The 7,045-nt window shown below is 35.2% G+C and overlaps 1 long non-coding RNA gene across 1 annotated transcript; it reads left to right on the top strand.

Moving 5' to 3' along the window:
• Positions 1–1,117: 1,117 nt before the first annotated feature.
• On the top strand, positions 1,118–2,647 carry LOC130894630 (uncharacterized). Its single transcript, XR_009059356.1, has 2 exons — positions 1,118–1,149; positions 1,302–2,647. It is a non-coding gene; the product is annotated as an uncharacterized LOC130894630 (long non-coding RNA).
• Positions 2,648–7,045: the final 4,398 nt, after the last annotated feature.

Genomic DNA, 7,045 nt, shown 5'->3' with positions numbered 1-7,045 from the left:
TGGGTATAATGAATTATATTCCGCCTTGTCTGGCCTGTATGATAACGGCGAAAAGGGTGTAGTTACTAGATTATCCAGGTCGTCGAAAAAGTTACTAAACACTGTATAAATAATATTAAGAATTGTGCATTTGTTGTTGAAGTGTATAAAAATTATTTTATCACAAAGCCACAAAGGACGATAAAAACAAACAGGTGTGTGTGAAGAGGAGCCATTCTGAAGCATGTTTAAAAAGGTAAATCACTTTGTTAGGCATTCACAAGTATTTAACGCTTTTACTATTTATGTATCGTAATATTGTAAGATCCGAGGAGAGCCGCGAGCAAGGGTTGATAGAGAATTATGAGATCTTATTGTTCGATCGATCGTAAAATATAAAAAAAGAATATTTTAACACTCTGTATATAAATTATAACTCTTGTATCATTCGAAAAAATGTAAAAATATAGCGAAAGTGATAACAATATATACGTATTTATCATGTTTGAAAAAATATACCTTTTGTGGTTTTTTCATTCGAAATAAAACTATGGTCAAAAGTTGATGCCTTGAATCTTCAGCTTGCTAATAATCCATTTTTGTGGTTTTCACTTCCGTATGACTTTGCAGCACACAGAAATGCAGTTTTTGTTTAAAGGGCAGCCTAGAAATGATATTTTAAATTTTAAAATTAATCTTTTACAAAGATAACGGTTGCGATTTATATAAAGCATTTTGTTTTTCAAAACAGGAATGCTAAAAGAAACGTTATCATATTCTAGGTTTTATGAACAGTTTACTTCAAAAAGGAAATTCGTTGTTGCTATGGTGATTACTTCCAACGAGATTATCATGCAAACTGTGGGTATAATGAATTATATTCCGCCTTGTCTGGCCTGTATGATAACGGCGAAAAGGGTGTAGTTACTAGATTATCCAGGTCGTCGAAAAAGTTACTAAACACTCTGTATAAATAATATTAAGAATTGTGCATTTGTTGTTGAAGTGTATAAAAATTATTTTATCACAAAGCCACAAAGGACGATAAGACCAACGGTCCGTGCTGAAAAACACTTTATTGGGGTCGACGAAGTGAAAGTAGACCGTGTCTTTTTGGACAAACAAACAGGTGCGTGTGAACAGGAGCCATTCTGAAGCATGTTTAAAAAGGTAAGTCACTTTGTTAGGCATTCACAAGTATTTAACGCTTTTACTATTTATGTATCGAATATGTCTAATAAAATAATATTTTTACTGTCAACGGCTACAGAACCATTACACACACAGTTGTAGTGAGATTAGTGGTGTAGTTTATTTTAAAGGTACATGGTGGGGCAACGGCAATAGAGTCGGAGTAATAGAGATTTTTACACCTCCTAAACAATAGGTAATAAAATTTTTGTTATTTATGAAAAATATAGTTTCTCCTACTAACAATCCTAACAAGACAGCCTTGACGATTCGATATAAAATCGAGAAGCAACATCATCCAATTACTGGTAAAACTAACGTTTTATCAAAATTTACTATTTTTCTTGGTCTTCGCGATATTTTTTCTGAATTCCGTGAAAGTGTGTTTTTAACATATCTATTGAGGAATGAGTGTCTAAAAACCTCTCTCGAAACATATCTAACCGCAAGTCGAAAGCAGTGACAACAGCGTTTACTATACTACGTGTAAACCTTCTAATTAAGATACATTAATTAATCAATTTATTTAATTAAACAATTTAATTGCGGTGGAACTGAAAGTTTTAGACTTTTGTGTTTGAAGGATTTTGATAATTTTAGCAAAAAATGTTACGAATAATCACCTATTATATAATTTTGCATACAAGGTGGTAAAAAGTTTTTAGAAATTATGTAGTAATAGTTGATACAATATTTTTTCGAAAAAAATATTCCGAGACCTTCCTTGGCTATAATTTGATTTTCTTGATCATACACTAAAAAGGCGTAAATAAAAACGTACAATGAATAGTCCGTTTCCACATCACCTAGGCGGTAGGACTAACGATGCGCTGTATTTAATCTTTAACGTGGCAAATACATCCCCAGTAGGCCTACGAACCACTAGTTATTGCTGAATCATGTCTAGACTTTGCAGCATCTTTTCATGGCTCTTCATGAGTAGCATCTTTTAATGGCTCTTATAAATTAATGACTCTTAGATAAACTAAGCTATCACTAATTGGTGGCATCTTTTCTTGACTACTATTTGTTGGCGTCTTTTTGTGACTGTTTTAATGAGTATAAATGTAGAGTAGCATCTTTTAATGGCTCTTATAAATTAATGACTCTTAGATAAACTAAGCTATCACTAATTGGTGGCATCTTTTCTTGGCTACTATTTATTGGCATCTTTTTGTGGCTGAGTCTCCGAGATGATTCAGCAACATATCTTTTAATCATTATAAATGTAAACTTATAATATTGCACCTTGATTTAAATAAAGACTTTAAATAATTTTTCAAATTCTGTTTAATAATTTTAAAAATACTTATGTACTTTGATGAAAGGGTATAAGGAAGGGATAGGAAGGAAATAGCTATGAAAACAGCTGATGTTTATTACAGCTAGCATGTTAAATCGAATGTTTCCGCAGAATAGCTATGAACTGACCTCTCAACCTCACTCTGTTTTTCTTAGGTGGATAACTTTACAAAAATACTACTTAAAAAAGATTACCAATACTAGATGCATTGCCGTTTGTATCCATAAGGAACAGAGTCATAGTTTTCAATTCGTTTCCGTTTAGTAAAAGTGGTGCGGAATACTTTAGTTACCTCTTTGGTGACGACAGAATGGTTGGTATTTCTTAATATATTTCGAGTAGTTACCTACTCTTCGGTGGCATCGTTAAGGACCATATCTTTTAATTTATCGAAATTTACTTGTTTATGTGTGCTATAATTAAGTGTTATCCCTTTAACTTTTATAATATCAATGGTTTTATCTTTATCTGTTGAATAAACCCTATAAACATAGAGCTTAGGGCCGCCTGAGACAAAGTCTGTAATATAACTACCCTCACCGTATTCAGCTAGCTCGTCCGTCATCTCGCCGAGATAGCTTCCAATGGGTACTTCATACGTATCTCCAGGGCGCGAGACGTAGATAGCAGAATCAGTATCGTGGTACATTACTCTATCACCTAGTTTCTCGAGATATGAATATAGTTTTAGTCTAGCATGTGCGGTCGTGAAGGCTGCCAAAACAACATTTACGGTCGGTAGAGAAGTGTATGCCTCATCTTTAAAGGACCAGTTAACGATGAGAGTGTTCTCGTTAACTGGGAATATATGGTTAACTTCTTTGTAAGTCTCTCTAATTGTCCAAGTTTTCCGCAGAAGCTAGTAATTATAGATTTGCCGACTTGTCTACGCCCAGAATTGTACTCAATTTCATCGGGGTTTAGCTCTACTCCCTCTCTGTCAAAATATTCTTTTATATACATCTTTTTGTCTTCATCAGTCTTACATTCTGGAGGCCACCCGCTAGCTTGTTGTTTTATTTTTAAAAATTTAGAAATCTATTCAGCAAAAAGACCGCCAGACTTTGTGGAAGGATCGTACTGTACCGTTTCATATTCCCAAATTTCATATATATCTAATATTTTATAGCCTTTTTCCAAAGCTTTTGTCACCTCGTCCATTACCCAAGTCCCCGTAATTGCACGCTCTTCGTCCGCATGACTACACTCTTCCTTTAACATATTTTCACAACAAGTACGGCATAGAGGGAAAATTAATTTATTGTTTGTTTTATATGGAAGAACGGGATGATAGAGATTTGTAGGTGGTAACACTTTACATTTAATTAATCCATTTGTAGTCTTTAGATCTAAAGCATAACATGCTTCTCCCACATAAACCTCTGGATGACCTATGGGGTATTTTCCATATTTGTTTATGTACGGATAGAGGCTGCAAATATCCCGATAATTTATTTTCTCCCCTTCCTTACAAGAATAATATAATTTTGTGGCGTCTGTTCGCCCACCGTAAAAAGCGTCACGAGGCTCTAGAGGTGTTTGTGAAAAGAGAGGGTGTTTTTCAGTATATTTGCTGATTTCAGAATTTTCGGACATCTCCCGACGAAAATCACACTCCCATTTCACAAGCACTTCGTAACCTAACTGTCTTAATTTTTCATTTTTTGCCGAGGTTGCTTCGTAACGTTGTTCATATGTGAGGGATGGATCCTCATAGGTAGGTGTGCCACGTTTGTATTTAATACATTTTGGACACCCATGAAAGTAACAACCCTCAAATTCAAAGACTTCTCGTGTGGTATTACAGTACCCGTCCAACTTAAGACCGTTAATAACAACTTCTCTGCCCCGAGATGCGTGTTCTATTTTTATACCTCTCTGCCGTTCTTCCCAAATCAGCCATTGAATTGCTATCTTTGATTGTTTATCCCGACACCTATAGCCATTCTTTGGAATCAGACCGATGGTATTTGGCTTCAAAAAATTTCTGCGGAATATCTTATTACACGCCCCGGGCTTCTGTAAAAGGATCCACCCCTCCTTCTTTTAAAAGCAAATCTCTGAATTTCAAGCATGAGCGAGCGAGAATACTGACGTCGTCAATGCAGTACGCTATGATTTCTTTTTGGAAATCAAAAACGTAATTTTGCTCAGAGAGACCTTTGTGCCAGGATATAAGTTGATTTCTAGCATCCTCTTTCTCGTCTAATTTTGGAACATATTTTAAACTGTGAGGGTCATAGTATTCGAGAGCAGGTAACGGACCAATATAGTTCCAATTTTCTTTTTTATTAAATAAATGTGGAAAGTACCCTTTTTTTATATTTTTTAAATCAAAGACTTTGGGTAACTTTGCTAGAGGCATCGGAAAATAATTTAGCGAGTCGATAAAACTGACGTTACCCACTTTTAATTGTAATAGTTTTGTTCCTCGTGTAATTAGTTCAGGTGTGAGATCTGTCTTTGTCATTATATGATTTAACATAAACTGATTATCGTAGAGTCCACCTGCATGACCAACTACGATGATTTTCTTGAATAGAGTGCGCTGGTTTAATACATATTCCATAAAACGAGCAACGGGGTCTATTTTTAGAACTTGGTATCTAACACCACAATCACACCATTTTATATCTGTACCTATACATAGTGCACAGTGTTGTTCAAACACACACAAATTACAGTTATGACGATGAGTACCGTCAGGCATAACCTCTTCTTGTGTACACTCGAGGTCGTAAAATATGAAGAGAGTACCGTCCATTGTGGGTTTATGTGTATCTATTGGCATGTAACAGTTGTGGGGAGAGGGTTTAAATTCTCTACACACTTTACAGAAAATCTCACCACATGTATGTACTCTATCTTTCCTAAAAGTTTTTAGGCATAATGTACAAGCTACCACCCGGTCGCAGAGTTTAGTCTGAATGTGATAAGCATAACAATTTTGCCCTCTAAAATAGCGATTACAGTTGGTGCACACAATTTTTGTGCTAAAAGTACAAGGTGGAACTTGTTCATAGGCAGGACAATTTCTTTCACAGAGGTGTGAGGTCTTGTGTGTGTAGGGGCTGTGACAATTTTCGCAGAAATATGAACAGCAAAAAGCAGATGTTAAAGAAATTATTACGTTATAGTGATTTTCGTGATACAGCAAATTAATTTTCTTACAGCCACCTATTCCTTCAAACACGACATCACGACCTTTTGCACCATAGTTGTAAACAGTTAAAGTATAGTCTGTCAAATATTCTTGAAATTTATTCAATTCTGGTATACCACCACCCTCTTTGGGTATCTCGATACCACTAGATTCTAATAGCTCTAGAGTTTTTTGCGTCTGAAGCCCCGTAATTTTACGAAGCTTCGTTTTGTCGGGGTCATTATCAACATATGCTTTGGCCACAACTATGGCTCTAGCCAGGCATAGGTGGTCTTTATTAACTATTGTTATAATACCACTACGACGAGCACATTCTTCGTCAAAGTTGTTATATTTACGCCCACGCAAATTACCTTTACCGCTAGGCATTTTTACAGTTGTTGCCCCGAGACAAAACGTTTCGGTATCGAAAGCCGACGAATTAGACTGGTACACTTTCGAAATCATATCCCATATATCTTCAAACTTTATTTGTGAAGCCTGTCGAAAAGACAACCATCCATCGCCACGTGTAAACTCTTTAGAGCAAAAAGTGAAACCGATCTGATCACTTGACTCTGTTCCTTCAGTTACTCTAGCGACAACGCCCTTAAGACCGTCTTTGATCCATTTTAATAGATCATAGTCTTCGGGAGCCGGGCGAATCTTAAACTCTATATGTCTACCTGTTAAACCAAATTTACGAACTTTCTTAACAATATTTTTGGTTACCAAAAACTTTTCCATTGTTTCAAACAGTAACAAATTCTATAAATAAGTCAAGATAAAAAAATGAAAAACACAATAGTGAAAAAAGAAAAGTTTTTCGACAAAACTCAAAAACCTAAAAATGTTCGATAATCAAAAATTCCAAAAATTTTTCAAAAGTCGAAAACTCACAATCAAAAATTATTTTAGACTTACCGCAAGAGCATGTCTGAAACGTCACGAGAGCTAGAGAGAAAAGAGGCTTAGCAGCTCTGTGACCTGCTTTAAATAGAGAAAATTTGTGGGCGTGGCTTGAATGCTGTCACGTGATCTTCTCAAGAGAAAATATCTTTTTCCGAGGTTCTTAACATATGATTTGTCTTTTTGAGGTTCTTAACATATGATTTGTCTTTTTGAGGTTCTTAACATATGATTTGTATTTTTTAATCAGGGAATTACTACTGTGAATCATTTATAAAGATATGGGTGTAATTTTTCGAGTTTGAAACGCTTAAACCAGCGTGTGGTTAGATAACCTCACTTTTATTATTTCGATAACGTCTGGCTCTATCAGCTGTTATGATTAATGTGGAATCTCCTTTCCAAAATAAGTATATGATGGTAAAGTGACGCGCTTGCATATAAACATAGATAAGAAAAATGGTGATAATTTGAACAGTTTTAATTGAAAACTCTTATCTCTAAAAAAGGTATTGCGCAAT

Source organism: Diorhabda carinulata, chromosome 5 (genome assembly GCF_026250575.1).
Source record: "Diorhabda carinulata isolate Delta chromosome 5, icDioCari1.1, whole genome shotgun sequence".
NCBI classification, from domain to species: Eukaryota; Metazoa; Arthropoda; class Insecta; order Coleoptera; family Chrysomelidae; genus Diorhabda; species Diorhabda carinulata.
Note: the sequence above shows the minus strand (reverse complement) of the source record. Positions and strands in the feature narration are given on the sequence as shown.